We start from the raw sequence: 23,288 nt of genomic DNA on the forward strand, positions 1-23,288 counted from the left end.
TCATGTCTGTTGCTTGCTGGAAAGCTATTGGTTCTCCAACATTGAGCCAGTCTCCTACGACGTTAGAAGCCTTTGATGGAAGAGAGTCCCGTCCTTACGGTATCCTCCAACGCTTGCCCATCTCCTTGGAAGGGAAGACGGTAGAAGTGGAGGTCGAAGTTGTCGACGCTAATATTACCTACAACCTCCTCCTCGGACGTAGCTGGACATACGCCATGCAAGCCGTGGCTTCCTCCCTTTTCCGTGTCATTTGTTTCCCTCATCAAGGGAAGATTGTCACGGTGGACCAGCTCTCCTTCTTCGCCTCTTCTTCCGAAGGTAATGTGCCGTTCGTGGAGCATACCTCCAAATCATTCGAGAGTGTGGGAGCTGGACTCTTTAAGGATCCCGCCCTAATGGGTGTCTTTCCCCTTCCACCTCCGAATCTCGCCCCTATTAAAACGATTTCCGTGCATCAGATAGAATCTTGGGGCGATATGATGCCATTCAAGCGCAATAACAGTGATGTCAACCTTCACTCCATTTTCAATGGACTGAAGCTTGGGGGGCATGTACCTCGAATTGAGACACCATGCTAGGGGGCATGCCCGTCCCTTTATTCTCAAGTTTAATGCGCTTCGATTTGTACATGCGTGTGTGTGTGTGTGAGTTTTCATGTTTTCGGTTTGGTGTGAAAGCGTGATTGCCCCTTATTGTGTCTTTTTTCTTCTTGTGCAGATGTTGGATGCACCTTACATTGGTTTCGCTGATGGTGCCTGCCGCAGCACTCATAATTTGTCCTCTGCGGCGTGGGTGATCTACAATCCTCACGGTGAGTTGATAGATCTTCAAGGTGTCTGTTTAGGCTGTACTACAAACAATGTTGCTAAATATAGCGCTGTTATTGAATTATTAGCCGAGGCAATTAATCTCGGTATTCGTACATTGCTTGTTAACCTAGACTCTCAACTTGTCGTCCATCAGCTCAATGGGCGATATTCCGTCAGAGACCGTCACATTTTAAGGTTGTACTTACGTGTTAAATTGTTAGAAAGGAATTTTGACTTTATCACATATCAGCATATTCCACGACGATTAAACACATTATCTGATGCATTGGCCAGTCATGTATTAGATAGACATTTGCGTAATTTATAATCAAAACATCATACAAGCAAGCACATAAAAGCACAATAATAAACCATAGGCATATGTATATATATATGTGTGTCATAATGTTTGCACCGCGTGCGTTACAAAACCCAAAAAAATAATACATGTTCATCCTGATACATCCTTGGACAACATGTCGCTCAAAAAATATGCATGAAGGAAGCCTAGAAGTCTATTTGTGGTGGTGCTCATGATAGCACGCCACTGCGCACACCAAGCGTCTCAACAGACGATGGATGCGGGTCGGCACCCCCACTGTGTGCCTCTGGTATGCAAAGGGCACGTCCGCCAATCTAGCGTAGCCTGGAATCCCTTGGGTAAGTCCCTCGAGATTCTGCACCAGCTCTTCCCCCACGGCACCCCTTGCCTGAGGATCAGCTGCAGGTTGGTCCCTCCGCGCTATAGGAGACAAGTCGACTGGTCGCTCTGGGCCCACATCTGCATATGCATACAACTGTCATCAGAACATGCATGTATTGAAAAAAAAAATGAAAATGCATAAAACACCAAAAAGAGAAGATCATACCTAACTCCTCTTCCCACTCCTCTCCTTCTGGCAGTGGGAGGTCTGGGTCCCCCATGAAGTTGGTTCCTGCGTATGGCCAATCCTCTACCACGATCAGCTGACGGCGAAGCCATATGAAGAACTCGGGCCGCCAAGACATCTGCTGGCCCCCTCCTCCTCTGGGCATCAATGCTGCCCAGTGAGCCATCCTAGGCTCTCACGGCAATGGGTCCGCCACTACAGCTCCCTGGTACTGGAAGAGGGGTAATCGTTCCAAGAAGAACAACACCACAATCGAGCCATACCCGAACTGTTTCACTCCCCCGTGCTTACACTTTGTAAGCTGCCTTTTGATATTTGTAGTCACCGCTGTAGCCCAGTCAAAAATGGTGGGGCTAAGGCATTCTGTCGCTAGTAACAGATGATTCTTGCTTGCCTCATGGGGCGCCTGTACCCCAGCTGCACACGTGATGGTGAACAGTATCACCTTAAGAGCCAAGTCATGGATGGTGGCGATATCCACCTTAGCACTGTTTTTCCCAAATTGTGCCTCTGGGCACACACGAGCCTTCACTTCACCTATCTTCTCCCCGGAAGGCCTGCTTCCGGTCAAAATGGGGCTCGCCCCTCTCCGTGACAGCCCAGTAATGAAGTACACATCAGATACATCTAGCTCTAAGATCTGATCCCGTAAGCGGAATACTTGGTCATCGACATCCCAAGCATCCACTATGAACTGTAATAGCTCTGGTTGAGCTCGCAGATAAGAGGTGAGGAAGAACTTCTTGAGACCACAGTCTCTCAAAGCATTCATACATCCCTCATCCGCTATGGCCAAGGCGTCTACGGCATCATGCTCCCTTTCTTTCCATTCCACCACCATTTTTGCTTGTTCCCTGCACCCACAAGAATGGATAAATCATTAATGAAACCCTGGTAGGCTTACACACCGGACAAATTTCAAAAATGATGAAAAAATTCAAGTAAAAAGTTAGGTCGCGCGGTTGGCGCGACTGTTTTAGAAACAGTCGCGCCAATAGCGCGGCACCTTTGGATAAATCGCCCCATTGGCACGGACTCGTGCCGGATACCCGCGCCGATGGGGCGCAACCCTAAATTTTAAAATCCTCCTTGCGGAGGCTCAATCAAGGAAAAAAATGCATAAAAAGAGTATGAAAATGGAGCTAAGGGAAGCACCTCTTACCTGGAACTGGAAGAACCTCAAATGGTTGCACGGATTGGCGGTAATCACTGCTCGAAGTTTGCTCCCCAAATGGACCACCACTACTATGCAAAGAGGTAAAAAGTAAAAGTAATTCTATTTTTTACATTTTCACCATATTTATAGACTTTTTGACTTGTAATTGGGTTAAAGAGTTCTTTTTTGAATATTTTAATATATTTTTGGTCGAAAATGGATTTTACGCCTGCTCTTGGTGCTATGACAGGTCCTTTTTTGCAACTTCGATGGTGAAACGAGTTGTATTTTATACTTTTTCGGACTCGGTAAATACACGAAAAAGTCACTATGGAGTCATCTTTCAGCTCTTTTCTGACTCGCTAAAAATGAAAAGATTGTCGGGTTTCCCCTCTTGACTCGTTAAACATAAATAAGAGGCGGTCGTCTTTAAACCCTTTTCCGACCGTGTAAAAACGAAAAGATCGTCAGACCCTTGTCGTTTCAGGTTCGTTAATGGTTACGAAACGACGTGATGTTGATCGCTTTTTTACTTTTTCAGATTGATATCACTACTCATGAAAAGTACTCCTCGATCGTAATGGTCGGGCAGTTCTTTCGAGCATTGTTTTATACTTTTTCGGGCTTGGGAGACACAACTTTACGAAAAAGAACCCCCCTGGAGTTTAATTTTCTGTTGTCTTTTCAGACTCTCTAAACAGGAAAAGACGCTGAGTTCTTCCTTTGTCAGACTCGTTAAAACTTAATGACATCGGATTCCGTCATAATGACGCCCACAAGCATATGCTATCCCCGTCAAGCTTGTTAAAAATAACTGGGGTACTCGCCAGAAATGGTGGGGAAAATGGACCCATAATCATTGTCATGTCGGCAGTATGTCGCTCTTGAACATGGCACTAGTCTGCATTTGTGTCTGGGTGGGAACATCTCATCTTGTTTCACATTAGCCTCCGTGGGTTTGGGTTATCCTATTTGACCTCTCATCTGCTCATTGCCTTGTCACCATGACCTCTGCTCATTTGATGTCAAATACTGCCAAATCCACTGTCGTGCCGCCGATATGTTCAAGAGAAGTTGACCTCTGCAGAAATACAACCTCCTCTGATACCTCGCATAATTTTGCATCACCACAACATCTTTCCTCTGTCTCGTGTCAATGATGTGGGAAACATTATGGCCCACCTTTGATCAAGGTCACTTCCTGTCGACTTCAGCTCATTATCCAGGAAGCTGATCTAGAGACTCCCTTCGGTGCCTTGGAGCCTGCATGCCTCAATGGCAGGTTCTTCGTGTTCGACGAGAGGTTTTCATCATTGGCCTCCGATCGAATGATTCTACGGGTGTTCGACGCCAGCTCATTGATTCACACGCCGTAGATTGTACCTATAGTACCTTGAGGACCATTGTCATTATTGGTGGTACCTCTCGCGTCTGTTAATAGTTTTCATCATTGACTGGTAATCAGACAATGTTCATGCATGTTCGACTTCAACTCATGTATTCGCATGCTTGAACTTGTACTCTGTTCGGGTCGAGATGGAGCGCAAGACCCTAGATTTTGTCTATTGGAATCCAGGCTGCGATTTATGGCTTATTATGATCATTACATGACTCATTCACTGGATGGCTGTGACCATGCCTGAGTCTATTTATCGATCCTCTCTGGATGGCTGCGTCCATACCTTGGATCTAGATCGTTATGTACTCTATTATGGATGGCTGCGCCCATACCACATACATCATGTACTTGAGATATCAGTTGTGCTTCTTTACGCAGGTTCTCCGGCGGCCGTGTTTTCAGTCACGCATGTTCTTGTAAAGCATTTCACCCCTCTCTCTCTCGGGCCTCATGCTTTAGGGGGCATCTGTTACATAGCAATTTGTCACCGTCCCTGTTACCCCTCACCCGCACACTGGAGGACCCATTCCGGGACCTGTGAGAAGTGACATGACCTGAAACCTGTAGAAATTTTGAATAATTTAACACATATTCAATGGAGATTATCCTGATCATGTACTAATGCGGAAAACATACACAATACATAAGCTCCTCTACGTTGATCAAGAATATAGCAGCATCAATAACAATAAAACATCAAGAGCATTCACACATTAACACAGTATGTATCACGGGGAAAGCATCTCGCTAAAAACCCCACACTATCTGTATATTAATGATTGAGTCATGTAACATTACACAGCATAATACTTCTCACAAGTATCTCCACCTCTGTTACACACAATACAGCTCAGATCTGATCTCCAAATCTCTTCCACTGCTTGCCTGCCTCCACTGCTCAATACCTGCTCTGAAAACTGATGAGAATTGCTTCCCAAACTCGATTTTCACCTGCAAAATAGTCACTCACTCTTTGTGGACGTGAGCAAAGGCTAAAATGCGGGCCAAATACATGAGCAAACTCATTGGCATACTCAATCCTTTGATTGTGCAAGATCTGGTGCACAACTATAGTCACAACTGATAGCAATCTGATTCTCTACCACCTGTCCCTGTTGAACTGAACATGCACTGACATGCAACTGAGTTAACTGATGTATTCTTTAGTTGTATTATGAGTTAATAATTATTTTAACAACTCATCATTAGTCTATCTGCAGTTAGACTAACTACAACCAGTTTAGCTAAGTTAAACTGAACACAACTCCATCAACTGTACCTCCAGTCCACTAAACTCAACTCACTTGAGTTCTAACTGAAGTCATGCATGCAACAACTCAACTGACTCATAAGAAAAACGAATTTCCTTCTGACAGCTGCATGTGCCACTTCCGTAGCTCAAACTGAAGTGCTCCAAGAGAATAAGATTAAGTTTATAGTCCAAATATTATTGTGAGATAATAATATTTGACTTTTCTATTTTTGACAGCCAGTCTAAAAATAGACTTGATCACTCACACTGTGATCACTCACACTTTCATCAAAAATAGAAGTCCATCTATTTTCCCAACTTGATCAATCATCCATAAACATAGACATGATCCATATGTCTAAAAATAGACATAGTCTAAAAATAGACTTGCGCCAAAAATATCCTGCGGGCCCACTTAGTGAAGGCGACTCTTTTCACTGAGCTCCATCATCTTGTTGCAATCTCAACACTCCCTCTCGACAAGATATGGATTATCAGCAACCCCTATCCTGCCTCGGTGGTACTCGAATTTGCTCCTGGTGAGAGCCTTCGTCAGAATATCAGCATCCTGATCCTCCGTTGGAATGTACGAAAGTAACATGATCCTCCGCTGCACACAATCTCTGATATGATGGTACCTGATGTCAATATGTTTAGATCTATCATGAAATACAGGATTAGCCGAGAGTTTAATGCAACTCTGGTTATCACAGTAAATCACAGTAGGATCCAAATGAGAACCGAACAAACCAACCAGGATCTTCCTCATCCATATAGCCTCGCATGCAGCCAAACTTGCTGCCATATACTCGGCCTCCGCTGAACTGAGTGCCACGGATCTCTGCTTCCTGCTGTACCAAGAAACTGCTGTCGATCCGATACTGAAGACCCCTCCTGATGTGCTCTTTCTGTCTGTTGGGCTCCCTGCCCAATCTACATCCGTGAAGCCACATAGCTTCACCTCATCCTCCTGTCTGTACCACAAACCATATCCCGATGTGCCTCTCAAGTAGCGCAATACATGCTTGCCCGCCTTCCAGAAGAGCTTGGTAGGCTTAACCATAGCTTGTGAAAGCTGGTTAACTGCATAGCATATATCAGGTCGTGTATTGACCAAATACATCAGCGACCCCACCAACTGTCGATAAATAGTGGCATCCACTTCTTCTCCCGAAGTGGCATCCTCCTTCCTCCAACCTCCAGGAAGAGGAGTATCAACAGGCTTGCAGCCATGCATGTTGAACTTCTCCAGTATCTCCCGAGCATACTTGCCCTGAGAAACAAACAGTCCACCACTGCGCTGCCATATTTCCAATCCTAGGAAATAGTGAAGGAGGCCCAAGTCCTTCATCTCAAACTCTGTAGCAAGATCCTTCTTGCATGACAGTATCAACAGCTCATCACCCGTTAGAATCAAATCATCAACATACAGTACAATGATAAGCAACTTACCCTCCACCACAATCTGGTATAGGTTCGGATCCGCCTCGCTCTTGGAGAATCCAAGTCCTGTGAAATAGCTGTCTATCCGTGTGTACCAAGCACGTGGTGCTTGCTTCAACCCATACAGCGCTCTCTTGAGCCTGCACACATGCGACTCGCTGCTGAAGACTTCAAAGCCTTCGGGTTGCTCAATGTACACCTCCTCCTCAATGACTCCGTTGAGGAACGCAGTCTTCACATCCATCTGATGAATGTGCCATCCCATCTGCGCTGAGAGAGCAAGAATCGTCCGTATGGAAGAATACCTTGCGACAGGTGCAAAGGTCTCCTCATAATCGATCCCCTCAATCTGTGAAAAGCCTCGGGCAACAAATCTTGCCTTGTACTTCTCCACACTCCCGTCAGCTGCCTGCTTAACTTTGTAGATCCATCTCGAACCCACCACTGATTTCCCTTCCGGTCTAGGAACAATCTCCCATGCACTGTTTCTGACAATAGAATCATACTCTTCCACCATGGCGTCTACCCATGCGGGATCCTCCACAGCTTCCTCGAAAGAGGATGGCTCAGTCACAACACACTTGCTCATAAGAGCCATGTATCCAGTGTACCGATCAGGTGACTGTCTCTGCCTTCGTTGAGCTGTAGGTGGTCCTACAACTTTCTCTGCATCTTGAGCCAGTCGCTCAGCTTCTGTCAAGCACTTTCGCCCTCTGATGGTTGGCGCTGCATGAGTGGTCTCTTCCACTCCATGAACCTCGTCCTGTGGCTAATCCACGTCCTGAAGCTCATCCTTAGGAACTAATAGCTCCTCATCTGCATGCAAGTGTAGCTCCCTCTCAAGCGAACACTTCATGGCTTTCTCCTCCTGAAATTTTATATCTCGTCGCACAACAGTTTTACCACTGTCTGGCAAATACACACGATAGTTGTGGGGCATATCAGTGTACCCCACAAATATCCCAACCTCTGCAGTCGGCTCCAACTTCTTTTTGGCATCCTTCGTCACATGCATGTAAACGTTAGCACCAAAAATCCTCAAATGAGAAAGATCAGGCTTCTTACCAGAATAAGCCTCCTCGGGTGTACTCATGCCAAGTATCCTATGAGGACAACGGTTCTGCACATAAACTGCTGTATTGCATGCTTCCGCCCACAAGTGAAGGGGTAGGCCCTGATCATGCAACATTGCCCGTGCAGCACCCACAATCGTTCTGTTCTTCCGCTCAGCTACCCCGTTCTGTTGTGGGTTATGGGGAGCTATGAGCTCTCTACGAATCCCTTCTGCCTTGCCGAAATCCTTGAACTCGTCCGAGATGTATTCACCACCATTATCGCTCCTAAGAGCCTTCACCTTCTTCCCCGACTCCTTCTCGACCAGTGCTTTGAATTCACAGAACTTTGAATATGTCTCGCTCTTCTTCTGCATGAAGAAGATCCAGCACTTACGAGAGAAATCATCAACAAAAATCACATAATACCTGTGTTTTGCTGTCGAAGCAACTGAGAAAGGTCCACACACGTCTGTGTGAATTCTCTCAAGGATCGTCGTGGCGCGACTATCCTTCTCGTGAAAGGTGGCTTTCACAAACTTCCCCAAAGTACACCCCTTGCATTTATCTGACTGCGCAAGTGTGCCTTTAGTAAGCCCTGTAGTGATCTGCTGCAGTATCTTCAAGGCTCCATGGTGAAGGTGACCCAATCTCCTGTGCCACAACTCGCCATCATCCCGGCTCACCAATCCTTCTGCCTTGCCTGCCATTGCTGCGCATCCATCTACATGCAACTGATAAAGGTTCCTCACTCGAACCCCTATCTTCCGGGTCTCACCAGTTGTCTTGCTGCGCAGGAAGGCCTTTCCCTCGCTGAAAACAACATCATACCCCTTGTCTTCTAACATCGCCACTGAGATGAGATTCTTCTTCAATCCTGGAACATGCATGACTTCCTTCAATACAAAGGGTTTACCAGACTCCCTCTCAAAGGAAATGGTACCGATACCGGTCGCACTGTATCTACCATCATCGCCCATCTCGATGTGCACTCCAAGATCTTTGTCCTCCAGATCAGAGAACAAATCTCTATCTCCCGTCATGTGAAAAGACGCGCCACTGTCCAAGAACCACACTGATCCCATCACACTTGAAACCAAGCATGCGATCAATGAAAAATCAAGCTCAAACTGAGAAGCTAAGGCCTCTCCCCCTGCAGATCCAGCAGCTTGCTTGTTCTTCTTCTTCTACGGACAATTTGTGGCATAGTGTCCGTGCTGGTGACAGTGAAAACACTTCACCTTGGACATATCCTGCTTCTTGCCTTTCGCACCAGACTGAGAAGCTTTCTTGTTCTTCCCCTTCTTTGCTTTGGCAGCCAAAGCACAAATCTCTTCATCAGATACCTTTGATGAAGATCCATTCTCACCTTTATTGTTACTGAGTTTATCCTTGAGCGCCAGGTCGCTCTTGCTTTGGAATAACATTTGCAATCCGTTGAAAGACATTTCAACAACACTGCTGCAAATTCGATTTTCCACCAGCAACCAACTCAACTGCTTCCGATCAACCCTCGCTTGATATCCTGTAAAAATCTCTTCTACAAATCAAGCTGCTCTGATACCATGTAGAAATTTTGAATAATTTAACACATATTCAATGGAGATTATCCTGATCATGTACTAATGCGGAAAACATACACAATACATAAGCTCCTCTACGTTGATCAAGAATATAACAGCATCAATAACAATAAAACATCAAGAGCATTCACACATTAACACAGTATGTATCATGGGGAAAGCATCTCGCTAAAAACCCCACACTATCTGTATATTAATGATTGAGTCATGTAACATTACACAGCATAATACTTCTCACAAGTATCTCCACCTCTGTTACACACAATACAGCTCAGATCTGATCTCCAAATCTCTTCCACTGCTTGCCTGCCTCCACTACTCAATACCTGCTCTGAAAACTGATGAGAATTGCTTCCCAAACTCGATTTTCACCTGCAAAATAGTCACTCACTCTTTGTGGACGTGAGCAAAGGCTAAAATGCGGGCCAAATACGTGAGCAAACTCATTGGCATACTCAATCCTTTGATTGTGCAAGATCTGGTGCACAACTATAGTCACAACTGATAGCAATCTGATTCTCTACCACCTGTCCCTGTTGAACTGAACATGCACTGACATGCAACTGAGTTAACTGATGTATTCTTTAGTTGTATTATGAGTTAATAATTAGTTTAACAACTCATCATTAGTCTATCTGCAGTTAGACTAACTAAAACCAGTTTAACTAAGTTAAACTGAACACAACTCCATCAACTGTACCTCCAGTCCACTAAACTCAACTCACTTGAGTTCTAACTGAAGTCATGCATGCAACAACTCAACTGACTCATAAGAAAAACGAATTTCCTTCTGACAGCTGCATGTGCCACTTCCGTAGCTCAAACTAAAGTGCTCCAAGAGAATAAGATTAAGTTTATAGTCCAAATATTATTGTGAGATAATAATATTTGACTTTTCTATTTTTGACAGCCAGTCTAAAAATAGACTTGATCACTCACACTGTGATCACTCACACTTTCATCAAAAATAGAAGTCCATCTATTTTCCCAACTTGATCAATCATCCATAAACATAGACATGATCCATATGTCTAAAAATAGACATAGTCTAAAAATAGACTTGCGCCAAAAATAGCCTGCGGGCCCACTTAGTGAAGGCGACTCTTTTCACTAAGCTCCATCATCTTGTTGCAATCTCAACAAAACCACTTGCATCATATTCCTCTAAGTGTGAGCTTCATGTGCCCTGAAGACATCTCCTGCAAAATACTCATGAAAACAACTCTTTTTGCATTAGCGCGGGTCCACAGTTCATTGCCCACGCCAATGAGGGAAATCCTCTAAAAAGGGCGCGCCATTGGCGCTCTGTCTCAGAGTTGCACTCGCACCAACCAAATTGAGTAAAGTTTTTAACCAACAAAGCTCCCGAAGGTTCTCTTCAACCCATTCACCAACTGAATCTATGTTGAGCTAGAATGGTTTGGCTTCGAATCTCCATAGAAGGGAAAGTGGTTTTCCACCTTTCATGGAAGTTTCCAAGTGATAAAGCCAATCCCATGAATAATGTGGTTGATCCTATCTCTTTCTTCTCTATCTATAAAAGCTTGCCTCTATGCCTTGAGCAAGCTAGTCATAGTTACAATAGTTCCAGTTCTAGCATAGTGATAGAGAGTTTGAAGCTGCAAGAGCCTTCTTTGCACCCATAAGGCCAAATCTAAGTAAGGAGATTCTTGTCACCCAAAGAGAGAGGCTTGTTCCTCATCCCAACAAGCTTTGCAAGACTTGTGTAGCTGACTACCCAGCCAAAGGAGGATTTGACGTCAGAACAATGGTTGTATTCTTCTTTGTTATTTATTAATAATAGATGACTATCATTATGGTTCCACTCTCATTGTCTTATGTTTGATGTTGAGTTATATCTTTTCTGACTGATATATAATTGCATCTACTAGATTTTATGCTTGCCTTCGTGTTGTTCTTTGCATGTGCAGGTGTCCAATCACGGAGATCGTGGGGATCGTGACCGGCCAAGGCAAAGGAACGAGGTCGATATCTCTTCGACGAACACTAGCGTTGGAATCCAAGTAGGTTCTCACCATCCACTTCTTATTTGCAATTAGGAACTTGCGTGATAGCATTGTGTGATTGTTGCTAGACCCGGTCTGGGCTAGTAGGGATCATCTCTGTCCGCAGAGAGGATTTACCTCCACAACATGCATCAACCATAATGTTCTTACCCTTCATGCACTCAATATAAAAATCATAGACATTAATCTTAATTACCCATTTTTCTTGTCTTTCATTCAGGTCTTGTTTCTCCAGGAAGTGTCGTAAGTTGTTTTGACTTGTTCTAACCATAAATTGTCCCCCTATCAAGTACTTTCTGAAATTTGTCAAAGCATGCATAATAGCGAGCATCTCTTTTTCATAGATGGAATAGATTTTCTCTAGATATTTTAGTTTCTGGATTTCAAAGGCTATCAGGTGTTTATTTTGCATCAGTATTGCTCATATCCCCTCACCTAAAGCATCACACTCTAATATGAAGGCCTGGCTGAAGTCGAGAAGTTCCAACACTGGGCATGAGCTCATCACCTCTTTGAGCTTATTGAATTCCTTCTTAGACTCCTCTATCCACCTAAACACCCCTTTCTTTGTCAAGTTTGTCAATGGTGTGCCTAACTAAGAGAATCCCTTAACAAATCACATGTAATAGCTGCAAATACCAAAGAATCCCCGCAACTTGGTAAGGTTCCTAGGTTGGTACAATCCAATATGGCTTGTATCTTTTCTTGATGTACCTGTATCCCCTGCACACTGACCGTCATTCGAAACTCACACTTTAATGCCTTCACATAAAGTGACTACTCCATAATACTCAAAATCTCATTCAAATGTCCCAAATGCTCCTCCCATGTTTTGTTGTATATAAGGAGGTCATCAAATAATACCAATAAGAACTTCCTCAATTGTTTTTTGAAGATGTGATTCATGCATGACTGAAAGGTGGTCGATGCATTGGTCGAACTCAGATCTAATGGTAACCTGATTGAATGTCAATCTTCGAGAAATAAATGCTCCATGCAACTCATCTAGCAACTCATCGATCTTGGGGATGGGGTACCTATTTTTTATGGTATTCTTGTTCAAGGCTCGATAGTCAATGCACATCCTCTAGATGCCATCCTTTTTCTTCACCAAAACCACTGATGAGGCAAATGGACTTGAACTAGGTTTGATGTGGTCCATGGCTAGTAGTTCCTTGATGACCTTTTCCTTCTCATCCTTGAATTTATTTGGATGTCTATAAGGTGTAGTGATCATTGTTTTGGACCCCTCCTCTATCTATATGGTGTGCTCAAAACCCCTATCAGAAGGTCTCCCTCGAGGAATCTCTCCAAAAACCTAATCATGCTTATTCAACAATAACTGAATATTTGCCTAATATTGTTGGTTGTTATCTAATGACTTTTGGCTTGTAATTAGACATCTTTTGTGAAAGATATATCTCCATCCCTTAATATAGCCTCCATTCACTTTGTTGATACAGTTCAAGAATCTCCATTGGGCATACCCCTCAACACTACCTTATTGCCATTTGAGGCCCTGAATTCCATCTCCATTACCTGGTAGTTCATTGAGAAATTCCCCAATGAGTATAATGATTGTACCCTCATTACAACATTGGTGTTTGCAAGATCTACTACATAGAAGTCATCGGTAAATGTGAAAATTCCCAATGTCACATTCAAGTGCAGAAATCCTCTTTGTGTGTGTCATGTTGTATCCATCAACCACTGTAGTGTTAAAGCCCTCAAACTCTTATGTGGGAATACCTCTCTTTTTCACCAAGGTTGCTTCGATGAATTTGTGAGTTTCCCTTCCATCAACCACAACTATGACTTGTTGTCCCTATATGACCCCCCTAATCCTGAAGGTGTAGTATCTAGGAACTCCAAAAAGAGTAGTGATAGTATCACCCTTAACCCTTGTACAAGGCCTCTCATCCCCTTTAGCTTCCTCATGGGACTACTCTTCCCTTGAACTACTAGGCTCACTACTTCTTGTTGGCATGGTATTTCTTCTTCATTGTCATTGTCTGAAAAAACCTCAATATAATGGGCATTTCCCTTGCCTAATCCTTTTTGTATTGGTTCCTTGCAACTGAAGCAGAGTTTCTTCCTTCTCAGCTTGCTCCATGTCTCATCACCCAACCTGTCTTTCCCATCCTACTCTCTCTAAAATTGATTTTTATCTCTATTATTCTAAAGGATGAGTGGTTTAGATGGAAATTTAGCTTTAGGTATTGCATCTTCCATGTCTCTCATCCTAGTGATTGCATCTTGTAAAGTGGTGGGTTTGAAGGCCTCGATCCAACCACGTAGGGGTTCGGATAAACATTTTGTGAATAGCATGATCAACCTCTGTTCAGATATGTTTATTACCATAACAACTGCTCATTGAAATTTTGAAATGTAAGCATCTGGTGTTCCGATTTACTTGAGCTATGCTAGCTCCCTTAAGTGTGTCTCTGGATCCTTCCTTTCAAACCAATCTATCAACCTTTGTGTGAAGTTCGTGTAAGAAGTAATGTTGGAATATCCTAGGGTGACAAATTTGTGGTACCGTCATTCATTAGCTTCTCCTTCTAAATGCAAGATGGTGAATTTGATGGCCTTTGCTTCCAACATTGGGTTAAGTGGGAAGTAAGTGTCTAACTTTTGTACCCAAGACCTTGCTAAGTATTTGGATGACCCATCGAAGGAGGGGATGGAAATTTTCCCAACCTTTTGAAATATATCATAGTTATGTCGTGTGCCCCTATTATGATCCCTGAGCCTATTTCTATACTTAATGTTGCTGAACTCCATAAAGGCCATAACTGCTCATTTTGAAGAATCTAGGGCAGTTAGAGTTAATGAGATTCTTCTTGTCATGATAACTATTTGTGAGGTATTTTATCTTTAGCTTATTAGCACACTTTTTTCTTGATATCATTAGTGTGTATATTTATTACTTCATCAAATAGCTATCAAAAACAAAGAGACAAGAACACAAGATGTTGGCTTTCTGCCAGGGCCAAAGCCTCTCCCTCTTGGAGAGGAAAACCCGCACAAAATTCTTCTTATAGAGATTCTAATTGACGAATACAAAGACCATGACCCTTGACCTACTAGGCCACTCCAAGACCAAGACACCAATCCTATTCTTTATCACTGTTGAGATCATCATCATTGTTGCACCACTGAGGTCATCACTACTACACCACTGAGATCTCCATCACTGCTGCAACACTGAGATTATTACTGTTGTACCACTGAGATCATTATTATTGTATCCTTACCGAGATCTTCATTACAACAAAGAGATTTGATATATATGTGTGTGTGTGTGTGTGTTGGGAACGGGTTCCCCCAAGAGCCAGTTTTGGGGCTAAAAGCCCATGTTTTGGGGCAGAAGGCCCAAATTTTGTAATAAAGATGTAAAGCCTCCACATTTTGTGGTCGCAGAGTGTGAAGAGGTCAAAGGGTTGTCCACCCTTGTTTTGTGAAGTCTCATGTCGACTGTAAAGATCTACCCATGGTCCGTGGACCATGGGATTGTATAAAAAGGGAGTCTTACAAGAGTCTAGAAGAGTAGTAATGGTAAGAAGGATTTTGGGTAAGAAGTTCTAAGTGTTCTCAAGTCTTAGCGTAGGTAGAGGCTCTGCAGCTGAGTGTGCATAAGCCTAGGGTGGAAGTTCACAGCTGAGTGTGCAGACCCCTGCAGCTGTGTGCGCAAGGTGGATCGAGTCTGTACTGAACTTGAGATATCAATAAAGAGAAGTATTTTGCAAATCACTGTGTATTTTGTCTCTGTTTAATGCATCTGTTTATATTATGATACGATTTGGGTTTACATTATAATGATTATTTAATGTGTGAATGTATTCGAATATATCTGTTAAATGAATGCAAGCAAGAGTAAAGGATTACGCAAAGGTAATTGTAAATGGATGGTATATTAGGAAACACTTAAGATAACTTGGGAACTTATAGAGTAACATAGTCATAGAGGCGCATAAGTGCCTGGACCTCGGGTTAGGGCTACACGAAGATCAATTGGGTACCATCGCAGAGGTACTAAAGGATGGGAAAGAAGGAACATCGATAAGCCCTAAAAGCTTATCGATCTGCACGAAGGCAGGATACAGAAGTATAGAACAACAGCACAACCATGTCAGGGTGTGGAAACTTGGTTCCTACATCCCCCCATACTGCTTCGGGTGAGACTTCGGTTCGCGCTCTACGGGATGATGTCGAAAGGGCTAGTAGTGTAGGGATTTGCTTGGCTGACTAATGCTGAACCTGGGTCAGGGCCCATCAAGCCAACAAATGGTTCCGTTGTCAGGACCGGGATCTACATGAGAGATGTGTGATGTCATATCATTGGAATCCAACTAAGAAATAAATTGAAACTTGGTTGGATAGAAAGACCCACGAATTCGCGGCGCAAGAAAACAAGAACCCGCAATTGACAAAGAATAGTGGTTGGATAGATACTTGTACACAGAATACACAAAATCATCTTTTGTTCCATCCTAGTTGAGTTATACAAGTGGATCGTGAAGTTGGCAGACAGTCAAGGAAGGTGGAGGCTTGAAAAGTTGATTGTTTGGACACCGGAGCTAGTAAGGAGGTTAGAAGCTTCTGAAGATAAGATCACGCGCACTGTCGACCATTGGCTCAACCGCATCATAGGAGGATTTGTGACCGAGTTCGCGGTCGATACCTCTATCAGTTACAGCAAAGCAGAGCACCGCTTCTTCAAAGGACCACGAGGTAAGTATTTAAAATCATTGAATACTTGGATTAAGATTCTCTTGTGTGAACAACGGGTTATGCGGTTACCTTGATGTTTGGAGCTACGCGAAGTAGAAAACCTTTCAGGGACGGAGGAAGAAAAGGTCCTGAGTATAGCCCACTGATCGGACCCCCTTTAAGTGACGATGAAGGAACACCGCAGATTTCTCCCCTGAGCGCTAGTCAGTTGATAAGACAAGGGTTCCCGTGAATACCTACACCGCCTCTGCCCTCATCACATCCATCCACACCACCTCCATCCTTGCCTCCACCGCTCACCCCATCACCCACACCACCACCACCTCCACTATTCAATATGGCGAACTCCGTAAAACTACCTGTATTCAAAGGCATAGGGAATGAGGACCCGGACCAATTTTGGTTTGTCATAAAGGTTGTATGGGAAGCTCAGGGTGTTGCGGATGATCACATGAAGAAGGCAACGTTGGTTAGTGCTTTGTAGGATCGTGCGCTAACCTGGTACATCAAGTACTCTAATGACAACCAAGCATCTACGCTGGCATAGATCCAGACCGCGCTGAATAAATAATTCAGTAGGCCTAATTCTGAAGTGCAGTCGATTGTGGGATTCAAGGAAATCACGATGAAACCAGGTGAGACCCCTTGGGAGTTAGATCAAAGATTGAAGTGTAAAATTCACGAAGCCAATATGAATTTGACGGATGGGTAGCACCACGAGTGGTTCGTGGCTTTGCTCCTGCCTCACCTAAGGGTTGCGCTGTCACAATAGAAGATTACGACTCAAGTAGAAGCCTTGGAGATTGCAATGAGACTGCATGAAACGCCGATGCAAGATCCAAATTTGGGGGTTCAACAGATTCATGCACAGTTGCAAAACCTTTGTCTTGAAATGAAAAGTCTGAAGCAGGACAGAACTGCTCGGCTGGAGGCGCACAAAGAGGTTTGGTGCATAAAATGCAAGGGTTAAGGGCATGAAAAGGATCACTTCCCAGTGTTCGCGAACTACATTGCAGTAGGAGGACCAATGCCTCTATGACCAGAGGCCGCAGCAGGGCCAAGTACAGGGCCTGCGCTATGGTGTGCTATATGTTAGGTAGCAGGGAAACACACGACTGATAATTTCCATTTGCTATAGAAATTTGTACAAACACCGCAACAACTGTTCTACAATTTCTATCAATCAGTAGGCCATGACGAGTGCAATTGTCGAAGTTACGAATTGATGATGGATAGGACACCCGCATACAGAATGCAAACAGAAACGCGACCTCTAAACCAAGGTGTTGGGGGAACGCGAGGTGAATATTAGGGGCGCGGCCGAGGCCAAGGTGGAGGAGGGCCTGGGAGAGGTCGAGGAAAACTGATTTGTTACAATTGCGGAGGTCCAAGACACTACGCGAGGGACTGTCTGAATCTGATGTGATTTTCATGCCGCTACTATACTCAGTTTGACCATGCGACTGAGGATTTCCCAATATTGTTGGCTAAGCTTCGCAAAAAGGGGGTGCAGCCGACGTAGAACCTCCAGATGATGACGGCCAAGCCTTGCTAGGAAGACCCTAAGGTAAACATTATGCTGCGGAGCAGAACCACGACTGGGGAGGATAAAGGGAAGCAGCTTGCAGAAGGTGTATGGGTCCACAAAGCTCCAGAGAAGGAGACTGGGTTTAATTTGGAGTGTGAAAAAGAAACATTTATGGAAGCAAAGAAAAGCTTCACTGAGGCCTCTACCTATGGAAGTCAGGAGAAACCAGTTGAAGAAATGGACCCATCCATGCTTACCACGTTCTTGGAGACCTGCATGAAGCAACTCCGTGACAGTAAGGTTGTGAAGGGCCTGTGAGAATTGATCAATCGGTGTGTTGGTAAGGATGGCGCTACTAGTGAACCACGCGTGGTCAGGAATCTTAGCAAGCACAAGGCAAGGACCAGGCGAGAGATGAGACTCACCGCGTAGATAGGGGAATACGAGATGGACCAAGTTATCTTGGATCTGGGGTCTAACATGAATGTTTTGCCAAAACAGACCTGGGAAAGAATGGGGAGACCTACGCTCCAGTGGTCTTCGATATAGTTAAGGATGGTGAATCAATAGAAAATTATCCCAATGGGGAGGCTGTAAGGGGTCACAGTTGACATTGAGGGTGCAAGCGCGCTGACAGATTTTGAGGTAATAGAGATTGTGGATGATAGAAATCCCTATCCTGTGCTCCTTGGAATCGATTGGGCCACTGACATGAATGGGGTAATCAACCTGAAGAAGCAGAAGATGATATTTGAAAACAAGTCGCTCCACGTAGTGGTGCCACTGGATCCCGTAGAGGGACCACGCTATACAGAACCAGTCTGAGATTACGAAAGTGATGATGATCTGGACCAGATTTACAAGATAACAGCGTGAGACCAGGATTGGGTGAATCCGACAGCATACGGACGCATTGCATGGGATCGCGAAAGCTCCTGCACATCAGATTCGGATGAAGAATTGGAGCATTGGCAAAATCGGCTGCATGAAGTCTCGACGCTGTGTTGTAATATGATGACCAAATTGTTGCGTTGTGTGTCATTTGAAGTCAGGAATCTGCTTCATTATGATGGGATAATTGATGTTGATTTATTTTTGGATGCATTTGAAAGAGAAGTATTGGAGAAACATCACTTCTAGGCCTTAGACTGGGTACTGCACGCTACACCTGCAAGATGGTGGGGTACGCACAAGGATAGTTTTAGTGATTGGCGCGACTATAGGAGGATGATGAGAATACATTTTGGGCAGCCAAAAGTGCGGATGATAGATAAGTATGACAGAAGAGATGACCCGTGCGATCACCTGGCTAAATGGAATAAGGCTTATGGCATGGAGCCCCAGCCTGAATGGGTGCATCTGTTTTGTCATACCCTGGGCGTCATACCAATGAATTGGTACTTGGAAACCGAGCTCCGCCATGGCACAGAAGAATGGGACATCCTGCACCAGGGATTTTTAATGACGTTCAGCTTTGAGGATGGGTTTGACTGTATTGACACAGCGCTACAGGAGGTTAAAGCAACGATCTTTAGGATACCACAAGATCCTTTGGACCTGATCCAACCTGATTGGACTACCCAGCTGAGTCATGCACTAGAATGCTATAACGTGACCGTTGAAGAAGAAGACAAGGATCCCTGAAAAGTTAATATTTCGGAAACTAAAGGTCACCGTGAAGTTGAAGGTCCACAGATAGAGGATCCTGACATAAAACGCAGCTAAAAACTAGGCAGATCAACATTGGCATAGAGGCGGATTCACCATTTTCACTATTTGAGAGCTGTGAGAGCGTTTTGGAGCCAAACAGGAGAAGATTTTCCATGGACAATTGCGGGAGATCCGGGCGACCATTCGACGTGCCGTCAGTCCCAGGTAGATTCCAGAACCTTAATATTGCTTTTACTTAACCATTTCTATTAGTTTCTGGGGTGGATTTTTGCAAATCTGGGGAGCCCTAATTTAGTTATTGCGCCTAACGCCCTCTAGCAGGCCTGCAGGGAGTGTTAAATGCCCTTTATGACCTACTGGAGGGCGTTAATCCTCCCTGTGTACTACTAGGGGGAGCGTTAAAGCATCAGGGTGCATTTCAAAACCCCAAGCAGTGATTTTAGAAGCTTTTTTGCCCCATTTTGACTGATTTTTGGGTTGTTTTGTGCAAGTTTCGAGCCATTATGACTAGCCTATGGAGAGAACGGGCCCATGACAGACAGGAATTGCTGATGCGAAATGATCCAGCATGCATACTTGCATTGCACCATTGTGGGTTGATGAAGTATGCTAAGTTGGACTTGATGAAAGGGCAGGAGGACTTGTTGAGATGGATTATTCAGTGCTGGGATGAACATGAGCAGGTGTTCAGGATTGGAGATCATGAGTTGGCCATTGACCGCGATGATATATACTTTTTGACTGGTTTTTCGTGTCGAGGAGCACAAGAAAACCTGACTGGGGGTAGGCCTGATCCTCGATCCACCCTAGAGCTAGTTCAAGCTTACTGTATCCCTGAGAGTGGACTCGTCAGCAACAGAGTCCCCATAGAGAGGATTAGGTCCAGATCTATGAGGGCCATTTTATGGTTGATTGTGTGTTTGGCGGGGTCAAAGAGTCCCCACGTTGCAACAAAGGCCCAACTATTGCTTGCAGTTGACTGTGTCCAGCCTCAGATGTTCAACTGGTGTGAAGCAGTGCTTCGCCAGTTGAAGGCAGAATTGACCGCATGCAAGACTCAAACCCAACAGAGTTTTGGGTATGGCACTCTCATTGTCTCATTCATACTTGAGAGGGTACCTATTATGCGCCCGAGGATGAGCTTAGGTCCCTTTGATCCGAGGGAGCTAAGACAGGGGTGATGGGCATCACTTGATCCTCGCACAGGAGGAGGACCTATCTGACACTTCTTTGAGGAAGAGTTCTTCGAGTGGCTTAGTGGCCAGATTGTGATGATTGACGACTATGCCTATGAGGGCATGGACTTCACCGACGACCCTGACTTGATGTTGCCTCCCGGGACCAACTGGGGTCCTCAAGGTAAGAATGATTTTTGAGAGTACTTAAAGTATTTTTAAGCTTTTGAATATTTATGTTATGTTTTTGTTGATTTTATGGGTGAACAAGTACTGACATGAAGCTTTTTGCTTGACACAAATGTGGCGCCGATACGACCTGCAGGCGAACCTCGCCATGTGAGGTGGGGAGGCCAACTACCTGATGGGGGTGTGATGCTGACAGTCTTCGCGAGGTTCTGAGGAACCTAGAGGGCTTGAGCATGGGTGTGCCCCCCTTCCTATGAGGGAGATCCCTGCTCATATGCAACGGCACACAGTCGGTGTGCCTAAGCAGTTTCTGGTTCCTCTTCGGAGGATAGCTAGAGCAGTGTTATCATTTCATGAGTAGTAGGCTCTATTAGCAGGCGCTTTGGCATGGCTAGCGGGTGTTTATAGCTAGGCTTAGTAGCCATTTTGTACTTAAAACACCCAAGTTTTGGAATATTTTGATGTAAAATACTAGATTCGATATATATATATATCTATATATATATATATATATATATATATATATATATATATATATATATATATATATATATATATATATAGAGAGAGAGAGAGAGAGAGAGAGAGAGAGAGATATTTACAAATATTTTGGTATTTATGATGTAAATGTTTTTAAGTGTTTTTGTAAATTTTTAACTGTGTAAATATTTACTTTCATACATGTATCTATAGTGAATGAGACAGATGCCAATCTAACACATAGTTTGCCAATGAATCAGAAACTGTATTAAATTCTCTAGGAATGTGCTCATATGTGATAACTTCAAATTGACGTTCCAAGAGTCGTACCCTTAAATAATGACATAACAAGATTGGATTACGAACGTGATAATGATTTGTCAATTGCATAACAACAAGCTGAGAGTCTAACCTGACCACCAGATTGGAGATGTCCCTTGATGATGCTTCAGTGAGAAGTGAAATTATGGACATGTACTCAGGAATATTGTTGGTGGTAGTACCAAGAAAGGCTCCCCGGAACAAAACAGTTCCAACTCAGGTGTGTAAATGACCCAAGTAGTTGATGCAATGTGCCGTGTGTGACGATTGGAACCATCCGCATATCCTACGTATGCTAAGGGTAATGAAGGCATCTGCATTACGAGAAAGATGTATGAGACAAATACTTCAATAAATACCAAAAAACTCCAATCACATCAAAAAAGAAGCAAAACTTATAAATACATAAAATTACAAAGCACATGCCTAGTGCAGTACTAGGCATAATACTTTTTCAGATAGAGCCCATTTCGGGGCTTAGCAAGCGGGACTCCTTCCCAGTCCTGAAGTTCATATGCCCCTTTTGAGAGGGCTTTTTTGATGACATATGGACCGAGCCATAAGGGTTGAAGCGTTCCTGCCCCCAAGAGGTCATGTTTTTTATCGTAGAGTAAAACAAGATCTCCCTCTTGGTAAGAACGAGGCTTGACCTTTTTGTCGTACTGGGCTTTCACCCGACGCTTGTGGGCCTCGAGTGCTAATTCGGCATCTCGACGGGTTTCATCCAGTTGATATAGTAGGCGCTCTTCTTCGGCAGTAGTGCCGGGCAAGAGTTCAATGGCGATTTGTAAGGAAGGAATCTGACACTCAATTGGTAAAACTGCTTCCAGGTTGTAAGCCAATTGAAAAGGTGTGAAGCCTGTAGCAGTCTTAACTGAAGTTCGGTATGCCCATAGCGCAGGATATAACATTCGATGCCAGTGGGTTTTATGATTCCCTACTAACCTACGGATCATGGTTTTTAAGACACCATTGATGGCCTCTACTTGACCATTATCTTGGGGGTAGTAGGAGGATGATTGATCCTGGCGAAAACCTAGCAGCAATGTTAAGTCAGACATCATGTGATTCTGAAAATGAGACCCATGGTCTGTAACGATCATGTGGGGTACACCGAAGTGACAGATGACCTGATTAAACAAGAATAGCATCGTGGTTTCTCCATCATCCTGGAAGGTGGGAAGGGCTTCGACCCATTTCGTGAAATAGTCCACAGCTACAATAATATAGTTGTGTCCAGCAGAGGAAATGGGATTGCAAGTTACGAACTCTATCCCCCATTTGGCAAAGGGGCTGATGGAGATAACCAGGTGCAGTAGGGCCGGAGGAGCACGCATTTTCTTTGTAAACACTTGATAAGGATGGCATTGTTGGATAGCCTTGATACAATCTTTGAAAAAGGTTGGCTAGTAGTAGCCTGCGTGAAATTTTTTATGTGCAGTAGATATGCTAGAAAGATGACCTCCACATGCCCCAGCGTGGCAGTCATTTAAAACGTGTTCCGCCTCTTCATTAGTGAGGCAACATCGAAGAACTGTATCCGCACCACGACAATATAATGTATTGTTAAGCACTAAAT

Source organism: Pinus tabuliformis, chromosome 5_1 (assembly GCF_031772625.1).
Source record: "Pinus tabuliformis cultivar Carrire ecotype Pingquan chromosome 5_1, CPIR1, whole genome shotgun sequence".
Classification (NCBI taxonomy): Eukaryota; Viridiplantae; Streptophyta; class Pinopsida; order Pinales; family Pinaceae; genus Pinus; species Pinus tabuliformis.